Source organism: Triturus cristatus, chromosome 6 (assembly GCF_964204655.1).
Source record: "Triturus cristatus chromosome 6, aTriCri1.1, whole genome shotgun sequence".
Taxonomy (NCBI): domain Eukaryota; kingdom Metazoa; phylum Chordata; class Amphibia; order Caudata; family Salamandridae; genus Triturus; species Triturus cristatus.
In genome coordinates, this window is record NC_140589.1 from 1,257,496,063 (window position 1) to 1,257,512,831 (window position 16,769).

The following is a 16,769-nucleotide window of genomic DNA, read 5'->3' on the forward strand; positions in this document are numbered from 1 at the left end:
AAGTTAGAGCTATTGGCATTGCTCATGACAATGCCGTTTCTTTAAATGTTTTAAAAACAAAAACATAAACAAAAATAATGTCATGAGCAATGCCAATAGCTCTAACTTTACCAATGCCGAGACCATTGCATTGTAAATGCTTGTTTTTCCATCCTACAGGCTGCGAGCCGGGGAAGGGGCGTGCCCACCCATATTAAAGCTGCAGCTGTAGCACCACGGAAGAGGGGGAAGTGGTAGGCACTGCAAGTGCGCATGACGGTCGGCCAAACCATCATGTGCATTTAGGCTTTCTCCTACCCGAGCTGTGTTGTACAGCCGGGTGGAGAACCCACACGTACTCCCAGTATCTGTCTGAGCGCCGAACCGAGGCGTTCAGACCAATCCCAGCACTTCTCATACTATTCCCAGAATGTGAGTAGTGCTGGGAGCCTGCGCATTGTGCAGCTGTTCCTGGACTGGAGGCGAGGATCAGGAGCAAATCGGCGGCCGTCGGAGCAGGTAAGTGCTATTTTCTTTTTTCATAATTATGTTTTTTTGTTTGTTTGTGTTTCCCCTCCCCCCCACCACTTCCCAATCCGAGTGGCCGTGACTGGCGTTCGGAGGATCTAAGTGCAGCTACTCAACCTACAGAGCTAGTTTGCTAGTTATTGAAAACAGGACTTGCAACCCTGGTAGTTCGCGGTTAAGTTTGGTCTTTCTTCCCTTCTGTTGTTCTGTTGAAGCCACTTTGCTTCTTTTGGCTGGTATCTCTTCCTTTTCACTTCATTCTGCCTCTTCTGTATAATGCGGGGCCAGAAGATAGTGGGGCTGCAGTGATTGTGTGGTAGCTCTTTCACCAAGTCTCCCAGCGTTCTTGTCACTTTTTTCCCTCCTTCTGGTCTGTCGTACTGCTGCCAGAGCACCTTGAAGGACTGACATTTTCTTGCGTAGGTTTGGATCTTGCAGGACGATCTTCTTTGAGTATTCTACTGTTTCATTCGGGCCTCCTCTTGAAAAACATGGTGGTGCATAAACGTCTGCTGTTCAAGGTTTCAAACTGGTTTCCGGCAAGGCGGTTTGGAGTCAATTCACAAGAAATTGGCAGCTCTCGACTATTTGAACAGGTGCAGCCCTGAAACTGGGATTATGCAGTGCCTGGTGCTCTCACATTCCAAACCATTTTGAAGAGGTTATGTCTGTCTTGAGCATTGCTACTAAGGCTGGAGTGGCTCCAAATAGGTTACAACCACATCTCAATAATTTGGAAACCAACGCATCAATTTTTAACTACTCCAATTCTTCATTTAACTCAATTTTCACAACTAAATATCAAACTTTCGTCTTGAAATCATCACTGAATTAGTTTAAGTCTAGTATACTTTCTCGTCACTCCTCATCAGCAGGGCTTCTAGGTTAATGTTGCCTAGTTGTGGAACACAGCTTTGTTTTTACCAGCGTCATTTTCAAAAGCATCATTTAATATTTGCACTGGCGAGAAAGAGCATAAAAACACAGCCATCCTTGACTGTGAGAGTCTGTGTAAGGAAGAGAGCGAAAAAGTGAAAGTGCTTGTGAGAAGCAGGAGTTGAGAAAGGGAGGGTTATGAGTAGGAGAAGGAACAATGAATTAAATTAATATTAATTTTCACGAATTAAGTAGCTCCGCGGCTATGAGTCTAAATCATGATTATGCATCTTTACAGCTGACGCAGCATGTTGACGGCCCTATCCAGATAAAAGGACATTTCATTGATCCTGTTTTTATTGCTCTCCTGAATTTGTATGGCGGGAAAACCCCTCCCAGTTATATGGTCAGACCATCATCTGATATCACTTTGCTAGGTCAGACAAAACGTAACTCACCTACACAGACCATGAGGATAGATCGCAGCTACGCCAAACTAAATCTCACAGAATGGGAAGTTATCCTCAGTAACTCAAGACCTGAACTAGGTGATAATATCTCCTCTGCAACATTAACACTTTCCTACTTGAATTAAAAATTCCTTGCACAGCACCATTATATTTCGAGCCCTTGAATGTGCTCGCCAGGACAGGCGGTTCCCATGGTTTGATTCCCTTTTATTGGCGCTAAAACAGGAATCCAAAAGGTTTGAGAGGGAATGGAGTAAGTCCTATGGCTCTATGAATAAACAGGAGTATAAGAAAGCTATATAAAATGCCATTCTGACATCAAAAGTGCTCAACCTACCTACGGATTTAGTCCCAGACCTCTGTACTGGGGGTGAATGTTTGACATTGTTCCACACTTCGCATATCAATTGTTCTTTTTGCATTTGTCAGCCCAAGTGGGTCAGGTATGCCCAGGAAGGGGGTCCCTACTCACCATACCACTGGAGTCAATCTAGCCTGGCTGATGAGGGGTGACACCCCAAGACCGGCCCCAGGATGATTGTTCCTGGTCCAGGGAGAACCTGGCCTGGCAGTTCGGGCTGGACTGTTCCCATGGGGAGCAGGGTCAAGACTGATTTGCACATGTCTGGGTCCCAACAGGAATGGTATGGTGAGCAAAAAAACTATGGATTTAGGTCCAGATCTCTGTACTGGAGGTGAATGTTTGACATTGTTCAGCATTCCGTCCATCAATTGTTATTTTTGCAATCTACGTAGTACGTATCTAAAACATACAAAGCCTCAAATTCAGCTGGAAACATTTTCAAATAGTGAAATCTCTTACCGATCCTTTACCTGTCAGCTCCCTACCATTATCTACCATGGCATGTTGTAACGACCAAGCCAGCTTCTTCCTGAAAAAGGTTACAGACATTTACTTATCATTTTCAAACAGGGTCAGACATTCAGAACAGATTACCTCCCTGTTGCAATTTATGAATCCTACGGAATGGTAATTTGCCTAGCACCATAAAGGTAAGTTCCAATTCTATTAAGGACACGGAGGCGAGGATTATGCTTTATCTCTCTTCGCATTATTATTAAAAAATTTCATAGCAGCCAGAAAGATATTCAAACAAATCTTTAAAACATTAATAGGAAAAAACTTCAACTCCCATACATCCATGGAGGCACCCAAGAATATAGTACTTCCACTGTGTCCATTGCCAACAACACATAGTCCCATGGTTGTGTCCCCCCTTCCTCTTTTTTCACGCAAGTCACGCCAAATCATCACTGGTCCTGTTTTGAACCATCGTTTCCTGAAAAACAAAGACAACCTAAGGGCTGCAGTAAACCAAAGCAGTATGTAACTCACTAATCCGACAATTGCTGTACAAGAATTCAATAAGGAAAGAGAATGTTCAAACATTACACAAAAGTCACATTGCAAAAATATGAATTGGTTACTTACTACCATACACGTGGGTTCGCACCATCTGTGCCCGGGGAGGGATAATCCTCGCCTTTGTGTCCATAATAGATTTGGAACTTACCTTTACGGTGCTAGGCAAATTCCCATTTTATGTCAGGGCCGGAGGCTTCATTATGCTAGTTTAAAGCTTACTTACCACTAACTGAGCCACTTTCAAAACCGGTTTAAAGTAAAACATTTTGAATGTTGAGTCTGAGGACCAATGCGCTGCTCGCATTAAACCCTCTAGACGAGCCCCTAGCGCAAACGCCTTAGATGCCATTGCACCCCTGGCTGAATGGGCTCCAAATTGTTTTGTGTCAATACCCGCCTCCTGCATGACCTAACACACCCACCTGACTGTACTGTGGGAAGAGACTTCCTTGTGCGGTTTCTTGAGAGCAATAAGGAGTTGTCGTTCACCCGGAGTGTGGAGTTCTTGAGTTATCTCTTCATACACCTTCAGGCAATCCACCACACATAACTTTGGGATGTCTTGAAAAGCCGGGTATGAAACCATTCAGGTATGAGACTTAGTACGTCTTCCTACTGTGAACAGTACCCCGCCCGGGGATAAAACCCTTGAGGAGATGTCCAATGCTCAGACATCGGAAACTCTCCTACAGGAGACTAGACATAGAAGCATTGCCAGCCTGGATGATATTTCTTTCAAAGAAAGATATCTATTTGGTTGCCAGAACAAAAAGAGGTTCAATACTAGATTGGCGTCCCATAGGACTGAATAGCATGGTTCCGGAGGCAGAGAAAGCTGTATACCCCGCAGAAGTCTGCAGCAAACGGGTGTTCCCCTACCGGAGCTCCGTCTTTCAGGGTATGTCAAGACAACATTTCTGATCGTATCGCATTTATCGAACGATACGCCAGCCCCTCTGAATCCAAGTTTGCCAATAAATTCTAGATCGGAACAACACTTGCGACCATGGCATCCTAACTCCTTCGAAAACACCAACAAACCCATCTCGTCCAGGCATACCGATAACGTTTTGCGGTACTATCTTCCCAAGCCTTCGACAAGAGGACCTCAGCCGGTCTTGAAAGGCCCGGCAACAACCACCATTGCCTGAAAGCCACCACACCATGAGCTGGAGTAGCTCCTGGGTGACCAAATGATGCGGAACTCCGTCTGGGTTCAGAAGCAGCTGAGCAAACAGGGGTAGTAGGATTGGAGAATCCCAAGAAAGTTCCAGTTGAACCGGAAACCAAACTTGCGATCTCCAACAAGGCGTTGCCGGCGAATCTGGGCCGCCGCCCTCGTTTTCATTGAAAAAGGAGGAAATGCGTAGCCCCTCTCTTCGCTCCATTCTTGAAGGAAGGCGTCTTTGGCATAACCATCGGGTCCGGTCTCCAACTGAAGAACAGACAAACCTGATGCTCCAGAAGTGACGCAAAGAGGTCCAGCGAGCACGGTCCCTATAGTGCTTCCACCCACTGAAAGATCTGAGGGTCCAGTTTCCAGAGACTGGAGTCGTAAAGGTTTCTCGAGTGCCAATCTGCAATCTGATTGTTCCCTCCCGGAAGATATTCCACCTTTACCAAAATGTGTTGTGCCAAGCAAAAACATCAAAAATCCTTTGCTAGGTTCGCTAAAGCCCGAGAGCAGGGACCTCCCATCCGGTTGACGTATCGAACCGCGGAGATGTTGTCCATTTTTAGAAGGACACAGGACTGCACCTTGTCCTTGGTCCAACATCAAACCGCAAAATAGCCTGCCAGAAGTTCCAGGCAGTTGATATGAAGGTCCTGCTCGTCCAATGACCAAACGCCTCCGGGCGCCCCAGCCTGACCTGCTGGCGTCGGACTCTATGATAAGGTCTGGAACCGAGCCGAAAATCGCCCGACCGTTCCCCGCCTCCATATGGGACAACCACCATGCGACCTCTTCCCTGGCCTCTGCTGAGAGGGGAACTGAATGGTCGTACGACAAGCCTTTCCTCAGATGATACGCCTTGAGGTGCTGGAGTGCTTGATAATGTAGGGGCCCCGGGAAGATCGCCTGAATAGATGAGGACAGAAGGCCCACCAGTCTGGCTAGTTGCCGGAGGGAGGTGTAAGGTCTGGAAATCGTTTGACGTAATTTGTGACAAATCTTGGCCATTTTCCGATACGTTAGACTCAGAGTCGCTTGATGGAATCCACTACAAACCAGAGAAACGTCACTGTTTGAGAAGGTCTCAGAACCGATTTGTCCTTGTTGATGATGAACCCTAGGCTTTGTAAAAGGGAGACTGTCTGCTGGAGCTGTCTGGATAAGGTCCAAGGGCATTGTGCCCTAAGAATAAGATCGTCCAAGTATACGATCATGCGAATACCCTGAGCTCTGAGGAACTCCACTGCCGGATGAAGTACCTTGGTGAAACACCAAGGAGCTGAGGAAAGGCCGAATGTAAGGGCGGTGAACTCGTAAATAAGATTCCTCCAAGAAAACTGCAGGAACCGCCGATGGAGGGAGATGGATCGGAACCACCAGATATGCGTCCTTCAGATACAACCGCACCATTCAGTCGGAAGGAAGAAGGACATCTCGGAGCAGATGGATTCCCTCCATCTTGAAATGGCGGTAAACCAACCACCCGTTGAAATCCTTTAGGTTGATAACCGGACGCCATCCTCCATCGGGCTTGTCCACCAAAAAGATGTTGCTGAGGAAACCATGAGGATGCAAAGTTGACCGGCAAATGGCTCCTTTGGGGAGCAGTTCGGAAACCTCTTCATCGATCAACTGCGCCTTGTGGGAATTGAATATTGGCCGAGGGGAGACCTCTTGCTGAGGGTTCTCGTAAAACTCTGTATGAAAACCTTGAACGGTCTGTAAGACCCATGCGTCTGAAGTAATGGTCGCCCAAGCATCCCGAAAGGCCACTAATTGACCCCCGATGCAAACGTGGGTTGCTGTAAGAACACTTACCGCTGGTATTTCCTCTGCCGGTGTTGTTCTTGAAACCTCTGCGGTGTCTGAAATGTTGGCTTTGTGTTGGATAGAAATTGGTGTCATTTGCGGTGGAGTTATACTGCCCGCTACCAGAGCCTTGTCCCCTTGGGGGATTCTGATGGAAACCACGGCCGGGTGAGCGGCCCCTGCCTCGGCCAGCCCCGTGAAAAACCCGTTGGTTGAAGACCCTTTTAATATTGGACTGGGCCTTGTCCAGCGAAGTAAATGTAGCAACGAATTTACCCAGCTCTTTAACAAAAAGGTCGCCAAAAAGTCCCCCTTGGGCCACTGCCCTTGCCTCCGAGGAGGCCAAAGCCCCAAGCTTATGGTTAAGCTTGATCAACAACGAGCAACGGCGCTCCGTTAATAGGGCACAATTAACATTGCCCATAAAAATGATGGCCCGCTGGGCCCAATTGGAAAGCACTTCTGGGGAGATGGTTGATCCTGAGACTTTGCCTTCCTCTGCCATGTCCAAGATTTTTGTCTAGGGCCAATGGCGTTGAGGAGCTTCTCCTGACCAGATCGCCAGGATCTATCTATACCCTTCCGCGGATCTTTCATGTATTTGGCTGGAAAGGTGGCCATTTTAGAATCCAATTCTCGCATAAAAGCAATTTTGTCCTCCAAGGTGGGCCTTGGGCACTCCGCCCTTAGGCAACCCGAGCCTCCTTTTCCAGGGGCTTATGGAGATGACCCGCAACAAATTTGGCCACCTTGTCACCGGGAACCCAGGCCGCAGACCGGGGATTCATGATCTCATCAGGATTCAACATACCAGAATCATCCTCCGGTGTGGTGGAAGAAGCGGTGGCCGGGCGCCAAGGCCGTGAGGGACCTGCCTCATCATCCATATCCCCTTTGAAGGTCGTCAGTGTCAGGGGAAGCTGGATCTGGGGTGCCCTGAGGATCGGTCGCCGGTGGGGGGGCAGGCTGGGTGGCGAACCTGTGGTGCGCAAATGCATCTTAACCACCCCTTTGGTACACTGCTTCTTGGATGGTGGGGGGCCCTCCCCAGTCAGTTCAACCGGGGGTGCAGGGAGTTTTGCGTGCGCTTTCACCAGTTTTGCGCATTCTTGGACAATCCTATCTGAAAGGCGTTGCTTCATAGGGCCAACCACGTCATTCACCACCCTATAGATGGTGGAGTCCACGGCCTCGTAGAAGTCGTCATCCCAAGATATGTAACCCTGGACCTCCTCCTCATAATACTTAGTTAGGACTCCATTACTACAATATTGGTGAGGGAAACAAAGGTGAGAATAAAAAGCAACCAATGGAAAAGGAATGATAATTTCCTATATAGAATGTGCTTAGCACTGTAAATATCAGGCTTGGACAACCAAACCAAATTTCAGGCAGACCAGAGGACTGCGCAACTTTGGACAGCCCGAGGACCGCAAATAGGTGTGCACCAACCCTTAAACACGCTAAAGCCCTCAGAAACCTGACCGGGCTGCTGCCTCCGTGCATGTTTATAAGAAAAATCATGCAACAGACAAAAAACGCTTGTAAGCGTGAACCGCGGGCGGACCCGCCTTACTGACCCCCGCCGGGGCGTTTAAAGAATAAAATGGGGGGAATACAACCCGATTAACACAGACGTCAAGGTGAAGGCAGTGGGGGAAAAGGCTCGGTGAAGTCTCCTCTCGCAGCGCGGCTCCTCTTCTGAGGAGCCGCGGTGCGAGACCAATGAGACGAGCGAGTCCCCCTGGCGGGCTGACAGCAGCACCGCAAACAGCAGGGCGCCGGCCGCGTAAGAAGCGGAAAACGTTCCCGGGGCTGATCGAGGAATATGAAAAGAATGCACCAGCAATGCAGAAACAACGGGGGAAAAGCATTCAAATACTTCCCAATTAACACTTGCCCTAAAACAGAGGTGACAGTACAATTTCACTAAAATAAACAAATGAGAAGAGAAAAGTCGACTTAACCGGCTGCAAAGGAGCGAAGAAAGAGGAAGGAGGGACACCAACATGGGACTATGTGTTTTTGGCAATGGACACAGTGAAAGGACAATATTCTCGGGTTCCTCCCTGGATGTATGGGAGTTGAAGTTTTTTCCTGTTAATGTTTTAAAGATTTGTTTGAATATCTTTCTGGCTGCTATGAAATTTTATGATAATAAAGCGAAGAGAGATAAAGCATAATCTGAAGCCTCCGGTCCTGACATAGAATCTCTTTTGTCTTTTCCCTTTATTAGTGCAAAAGATCTATTGGCAGTATTTAATGCAGTTAAATCCGGCTGACTACTTGACCGAGCACTGCAACACATTTTGAAACAGGGGGCAGAACAAATCTTCCCAGTGCTGCTTGAACTGCTCAATATCTGTCTACCGAAATGGGTAGTTCCCTTCCCCTTGCAAACATGCAGTGATAAAACCACTGATAAAATAGATCCACTTTGGATCCGCTACTTCCTGAACACTACAGATCAATCTTCCTATTATCAGAGGTTGGGAAGTGACTGGAGGAACATTTGAAGCAACATCTGTCACTATTTTTAGAACCAACGAGATCCTTCACAAACTGGCCTTAGACCCCAGCAGAGTACAGAGATTACGCATTAGGTAGTAGTAGAACTTAAAATGCTCCTTTATAAAGGGGGCTCCACAGCAGTTATAATACTAGATCTAAATGAAACTTTTGATACTGGGGGCGGAGCTTGCCGGCATCGATGGCGGACGTGTGAGCGCAGCGCTCTCCGTCTCAGCCCACACAAAATCCGCATACTAATCCTGTGCTGCTGAGCTGCTCGGAGCAGCTGACGGGGGAGCCCCCCTGGAACCCGGCGGTGCGAGCGGCGGTCCTTTGCCGCCCCTGGAGAAGCCGTACGGAGCGCTCGAGTGAAGCGGAGGCGAGCGCGCCGGACTAGGCCATCATCCCCGGGCTGCAGTGAGAGCCTGCCCGGGGAGCGTGAGTCGACGTGCGGCCCCGCCGGGAGACGCGGACCCGGTCTCCCGGCATTTCTGGCAAGGAGGCGGCGGCCTGACTTGGCGGCAGTGAGGACGGCCCTGGGGAGTGCTGGGGGTTCTGGAGCCCCCACCCGGGTAGGGGTGTGCCAGTTGTGCCCTGACCCCGGCCCTGGCGGTGACCAACGGCAGTAGCGGCGCCTACATCGGCCCGGAGGCCTCAGAGACTCCTGCGGTGCGCGGCCACTGAGGATCGAGGAACCACAAGCGACGGCGCACCCTGCGGCGGGCCCTGTGACTGGCCGCCGGGCTCCCACGGGCGCGGCGGGGCTGCTGGGACTGGCGGAGCGGAGTGGAACCCCAGCCGGACAGGCGACGCCCTTCGGTGTGGCCCCCAGCGCCTGCAGAGACCCGGAGGGGTGCCTGGAAACATTACGCTGGATCGCCACATTGGTGAGTGTTGCCTGCTTTGTCGGCCCTGGGGTCGCGACACCCGGCTTGGGCCGGTGGCCCTTGGGAGGCCCGTACGTGGAGAGAGGAGGCCGCAGGTGCTGTTCGGAGCGGCGGGCCCGCGGTCCCGCATTGGGGCCTAGAGGTGCCGCTGCCCCGGCCACGGGAACGCATTGGGCGGTCGCCCCTGAAGGGAGCCCGGTGTCACCGTCCTGTTGGCCCCTCGCTTCCCCGGGACCCCGGGGGCCTCCGGGGCTTGCTGCGACGCCCTGTCCGGGGACTGCGGGCCTGGCGGCGTGGCGGCAGAGAGACGCTGACATTGGGAAAGGTGATAAAACGCAGCCCAAACTCTCGTTTGATCCGCGCAAACCTAAGGGATCTGCCGGCCCGGAGCAGGTGATGCCCGCCGGCGGCACGGGCGCGGAGGGCTCGGCAAGCACGGACATCAGGGAAATGCTGGTGGCGATGGAGAAGGGCCTGCAGGGTAGCCTGACCGCAATCTACGCCAAATTGGATGCGCTCACATATCGCATGGACCGCATGTCGGAGCGCGTGGATAAAAATTCGGAGAGACTTGATGGGGCCGAGAGGAGAGTCACGCAGGTGGAGGCGGCCCAGATGGAGTGGGACGCGGACCGCAAACAACTTAGCAAGCTGCTGCAGGTCATTCGGGATAAGTCTGAGGACCTGGAGGCCCGCTCTAGGAGATCGAACATTCGCATTACAGGGGTGGCCGAATCGACCTCGACCGGGCGGATGGAACTTTTTGTTGACAAACTGCTGCACACCCTGCTGGGGGAGGACGTGTTCTCGCCCATGTTTGTAGTTGAACGAGCCCATAGATCGTTGGGCCCGCGCCCCAAGCCGGGAGCGCCAGCGAGGCCAATCATCGCGAAGCTCCTGAACTACAGGGACAGGGATGTGGCGCTTCGGATGGCCAGGGTAAAGGGCAAGCTGCAATATGAGGGCATGGACATCTCGATCTATCCGGACTTCACGGCAAAAGTCCAGGAGGAGAGACGCCAGTTTGCACCGTATAAACAACAGCTACGTGACCTCGGCCTGGACTATGCCATGCTCTACCCGGCGAAGCTCAGGATCAATAAGCAAGGACACTCTCACTTCTTCACTGACCCGAGGGAACTCCAGAAATCACTGAAGGTATGGTCTCGGGAACGGCAGAATAGCCCCAGGGGTTCAGGGGGCACACCGGAGACGGCCTCGGGCCTGGATGGACAGGACTAGGTACTGGTGGGAGGCCGGGCATCACATGCAAACAGACTGTTGGCCTTATCTGCTGTTCGTGGGACACGTACTGCCCTGGTGGAGGTTGGGGCGCTTGGCACAGCACAGACAGTCGCTGTTGATAAACTGGCATTTAGTCGCTGAAGGGTGCCCCTTCTGATGAGACATTTCTTTCTTTTATTTTACCTTTTGTCCGGGGCCATAGAACGTGGTGTACTTCTCAATCCCTCTGGATCTGTACGCATGGGGGTCTGGGCGGTGGGTTGGCCATGAGGCGGGCTGGCTCGCCCGCGTTGCGTGACGAAGCGGGGGCCCTACTTGGGCTCGCGTTCGATGTTTGCTTGCTTGGGCTCGGGTCTGGGTGGACTTGGGCGACGGTGAATTCGGGGTGTGGGCCTTTCGGTGTTGCTGGAGCTGATCCGTCAGATAGCGTGGTTGACTGCGGAGGGTGGTGGTGGGGGGCTCACTGATATCCTTGCAGGAGATGGGATGGCAGCTAGATGCGCAGCAAGGCTACACGAGGGCTGGGCGACAGAGGTGCGCTATTCTCTGGCTCTTGGCCAGGTTGTGATTGTTGCAGTGCCTGGTAACCGCGGCCCTAGCGCTGTTGTCCAGCAGGGCCCTTGCGGGGGCTGGTTCGGGGAATGTCTGAGGGGTGTGTTTGTTTTCTTGGGGGGTGGAAGGGGGCACTGTCTGGCCAGGTTGGGGGAGGTCGGCTGTGGGCGGGGGGGCGGGTTGGAGATTGGGGCGGGGGGTTCGCACGCACTGTGGAGTGGTAGGTCGTTTGCTTCCTTGTTATGTGTTTGGCTTGAGTTGTCTGCTGATGGTTGGTGGATGGCACTTTGCGCTGGAACAATTGGGACGCATCCGCTGTAATGCAGAGTATTTGTGATGGGAGACTCTAGTGAACTGGCTGGCGATAATGACAAAGAGTCCCTAAGGGCGCTGACATGGAACGTGCGGGGGTTGAATGATTTTCGTAAATTGAGGAAAGTGCTGAATTTCCTGCGTAGGCATCACATCGATCTGGCGCTCCTCCAAGAGACACACCTCCCCCTCACGAGCCACATGCTAAATGTGAGAGGATTGGCGGGTAACAGCGCTGCGGCAGGTTTCACCTTGCACTCCAGAGGTGTGGTCACCTGGGTGAATCCACGATCCAATTTGGCGTTGACGGTCCTAGAGGCGGACTCGGACGGGCGTTACTTGATCGTCCGGTGCGCAGGGAAGGGCCATGATTTAGTAGTGGTCAACGTGTATGGCCCCAACTACGACAACCCTGAGTTCTATGCGGCCTTTGCCGCTACTTGCCGTCGTTATACGCACGCCCGCATGGTGTGGGGGGGGGTGACTTTAACTTCACGTTTGACCCAGCTCTAGATCGCTCTTCTGGGCCGGCGCGCCGCCCGGCGGCTGCTGCCTTACGCATGCAGGCGGAGCTCGCCAGGCTTGATTTGGTGGACGCCTGGAGACAAAGGCACCCGGAAAGGGGGGATTTACGCACTACTCTGCGTACCACGACGTCCACACTAGAATAGATTACTGGCTGACGTCACAGTCGCTACTGGCGCTGGTCAAGGGCTGTGTGGTCCTCCCGCGTACACTTTCGGATCACTCCCTGCTACTCCTAATACTAGCTACCTCGGTTAAACGTATCCCTCCATTCACATGGAGGCTTCCGCCATACTCGCTATTAGATTAGGTGTTCCGGGGTGAACTGGCGGACGATATAGAGACCTTCTTTGATAATAACTTGGGTTCGGTCCAGAGTTTTCACACGGTCTGGGACTCGTTTAAGGCCTACATCAGAGGCATGGCTATGGCCAAGCATTCTGGTGTCCTAAAATCTCTACGGGGGAGACTTAAGGTTATAGAGACTCAGCTAGCAAAGCTGGAAGAGAGCCAGCAGTCGTCTGCGGACCCCGCGGTGGCAGCTCAGATTCAAGCGTTAGTCTTGGAATATCACCGGGAGGCGGACAGGGAGGTGCAACATATGGGCAAATATGCTACGGCCCGGACGTACGGGGAGAGCGAGCGCCCGGGTTCACTACTTGCAAGGATCATGCGGAATAGCAGGAAGCCCCTGGTCGTCGACGAGTTGGTTACGGGGGACGGCACGGTGGTCACTGGGGAGGAGGCGATCTGCGCCGAATTTAGGGACTACTACGCGGGGCTCTATACAGCCAAGTCCGCTCAGATGGAAGAGGAAATAGAGGATTACCTCAGTTATATCAAAATGCCCTTTTTATCCGACTCTCAGAGGGAGTTCCTGTCGCTCCCCATACAGCAGGATGAGATTTTGGAGGCACTGGAGGGAATGAGGTCTGGCAACGCCCCCGGGGCTGATGGGCTGACGGTCGCATTTTATAAAGCATTCAAAGATAAGCTTCTCCCCCATCTGATCACCTTATTCGACGGCATATGTCAAGATGGCTACATGCCGGACACTATGCGCGAAGCGCTGCTAGTCACCATTTTGAAACCAGGTAGGGCCCCTAATGTGTGTGGATCGTACCGGCCGCTCTCACTCATCAATGTGGATGCAAAGTTGTACGCCAAGGTGCTGGCCACGCGTTTGGCGCTGTTGGTGCCGGAACTTGTTGCGCCGGAACAGGCGGGATTTATATCTGCCAGAAACCTTACATACAATATTCGTACAGTACTGGGGACCATGCAACACGTGCGCCCGGAAAACAAGGCCTTAGCCATTTTTCTGGATATGGAAAAGGCGTTCGACTCGGTGGAGTGGCCCTTTATGGTACAGGTGCTACGTAAGATTGGATTGGGAGAGCCCTTTTTGCAGATGCTGGGAGCACTATACTATGAGCACACAGCCAGGCTACGAATGGGCGACCGGGTTACTGACGCCTTCAGGGTCAGCAGGGGGACCAGGCAGGGCTGCCCTCTCTCCCCCCTCCTTTACGCCCTAGTGGCGGAACCCTTGGCGTGCGCTATCAGGGAGTACCACCGATACGAGGGCATTAATTTTCCCACCACCAAATTGGCATTTCCACATACGCAGACGATACGCTGCTTTATGTCCGGGACCCGGAGGCGAACCTCTCGTCCATACTGCGGGAGGTGGTCAGGTTCGGGGCGCTGTCCGGCCTCAAGGTGAACTGGAGCAAGTCCCTGGCGTTTACGTTGACGCCGGTCACGGTGCCATTCCCAATGGATTACCCACTGCAATGGACAACGGACTCGGTTAAGTACTTGGGGATACGATTACATAAAGACCCTGAGGTGCTACTCAGAGAAAATTATGGAGTGGCATACACCAAATTGGTTGACGATGTTGAATCGTGGATTCGACTGCCCCTATCCCTGCTGGGTAGAATAGCCATTATGAAAATGGTCATCTTACCGAGATTCCTGTTCCTCTTCACCAACATCCCCATCGTATTGTCTAAGGCCTTTTTAAACAGCTGACCCAAACTCTAATTAGGTTGGCCTGGGGTGGCAGACAGCCTAGAGTCCAATGGAAGGTGTTAACTCTCCCGTACGAAATGGGTGGACTGGGGGCGCCGGACCTGGAGAGATATTACAGGATAGCGCAGGCTGCGCATCTACACATGTGGATACACGCCGGCACGGATGTCCCCCATGTCACCTTGGAACGTCTGTTCGCAGACCCGCTCCCATTGCCCGCAGTCGTTTTCCAGCCGGCTGGCCGTTCGGTGGGGCGACTGGACTCCCTCCAAGCCACGACTCATGCATGGTAGGCGCTCACAAGGGCGCACGACTGTGCACTTCTGTACTCCCCCCTGCTACCGGTGGAATGGGTGCTTTGGCTCCCCCCGCTGAGGGAGAGGGGAGTGGTTCAGGCATTAGGCGCATTGGGCATTACGCGGATGGAGGATTTGTTTGCGGATGGGGTCGCCAAAACGTGGGACCAGCTCGGGCTGGCTCAATCTACCCACACGCTCCTGCAGCGCTTTCAGTTCCACAGGGTTCGCGGAGCGCTGCCGGTCGCGCTGGCTTCGGGCATGGCAGAGCCCCCGGAAGTCCCGGAACTCACCTACATCATCAAAACGGTAGCGCCGCCCAAATTGATCTCTAATCTTAAAAGAATGGGAGACCGGCAAACGGCGCACACGTACACCACGGCGCGGCTAGCCTGGAAGGGGGACCTGCACTTAGAGTTCACAGACGAGATGTGGAGGTATTTCTGCACCAGCACCAAAACGATATCACTCAACGGCCGGCACAGATTAGTGCACTTTAAGTACTTACAGAGGGTGTACTATACCCCGGAAAGATTGCATAGGTACGGGCTCAGGTCATCAGCAGAGTACGAGCGATGCCATTTCCCAGTGGCAGACTTTATGCATATGGCTTGGCACTGCCCTGGAATTGCTAAGTTTTGGGCGGAGGTGTTCACTGAGTTGGGCAGGGTCTTAGACACTGAGATTACCCCTAACCCTGCCTTGGCGCTGCTGGGGTACTCCCGAACTCTCCCGGTGGCGTTGCGACGCTTAGTGGATATGGCGTTACTCATCGCTAGAAGGGTCGTTGCAACCTGCTGGATGAGGGGGCCCCTCCCCACCAAAAAACGGTGGGCCAGTGATATGCTGTATTGCAGTACACAGGCTGAGACGTATAGCGAGCTGCTGCCGCCGAAAAGTCGTCCCAAGAATTTCTGGGGGCTATACAAAACGTATCTGACGGCGAAGGCCCCGGTACCGGCTGACGGGGGGAATACACAGGGGGAGGAACTTGATGTAGGTGCTCTTGCGGAGTGCGCCCCAGCTTCTGATCCGGATTTGGGATGATTGTGTGGAGGAGTTACGCTGGCTCATGAGCTGACAAGGTCGTTTGTCCGAGGGGAGTGGGAGAGTGCATATGGTAGGACACACGGGGTCCCCGGGTCGGAGGCAACTTGAGAGTAAGTGCGTGGTACAGAATGGACAGCAGACTGGTGATGGTAGAGTGCTGTGACTGACTGGGCTGAACCGACTTGACAGTGGACACACACAGGCGAGAAAGGATGGCCAGAGGAGACAGTGAACGTGCGATGGGTGGGGGGGGGGGGGGGGGGGGGGGTTTAGGGGTTGTGTTTGGTTTTCAGGGGAGGGTGGCCAGGTTCGACAGTCCAGGCTGACTGCCTCTGACTCACCGAGATACCTATGGACTACTATATCTGCTGGCAGTGGCTCTGTAGGAAGTGCTCGTCACATGCTGGGTAACTGAGATGCCGCCGGTCCTCCGGGATGTCGGCTGAATGGCTGTGTGAAGTGATAGTGTGGAGACCCGCCCGTCTGGGCGGTGTCATGTTATTGTTAAAGTGAACAGTGGGCAGTTTGCCCTGTGTATCTCCTTCCTGCTAATAAAGGTTTTTGAAAAATAAAAAAAAATAAAAAAACAGAAACTTTTGATACTGTAGCCCTCCTAGTCCTTATTCAGAGGCTTGAAAATGTGGGTGTGTGTGATCGTGGATTAAATTGGCTTAAGTCATTTCTTGAAGATATTAGTTTTCAAGAACTCCATAATACTTGCTATTTAAATATATTCCCTTTCAAATATGGAATACCTTAGGGTTCCTTATTGAGCCGACTCTTTTTAATCTTTATGTGCAAATACCAGTGGAAATTGTACAAGCTTTTGGCCTCCTGATTAGTCACATACGCAGATGACACCTGTCCCTTGCTGATGAAAAACTGTTCAAAAGTGCATCAAATTGCACCCTGCTTGAAGGAAGTGGCAGAATGGATGGCTATGTGCTGTCTTAAACTTAATAAAGACAAAACCGACAAAACTGAAATCATGGTGGTGGGCAATGACTTCAAGAGTCGGCTTTTACCCGGCAGGTCTCAGATTCCTTAGGAAATCCTCCTACACCTAAAGCATCCATAAATAACCTAGAGATCTGGTTGACATGGAAACTCAAGCCATGAAAATTGCAACAA

The 16,769-nt window shown here is 52.0% G+C and overlaps 1 protein-coding gene across 1 annotated transcript in view; it reads left to right on the forward strand.

Annotated features, from left to right (window-relative positions):
- SRD5A2 (steroid 5 alpha-reductase 2) overlaps positions 1 to 16,769 on the forward strand; it is a 487,602-nt gene that overhangs the window by 46,098 nt on the left and 424,735 nt on the right. The gene's annotated exons all lie outside the window — the stretch shown is intronic.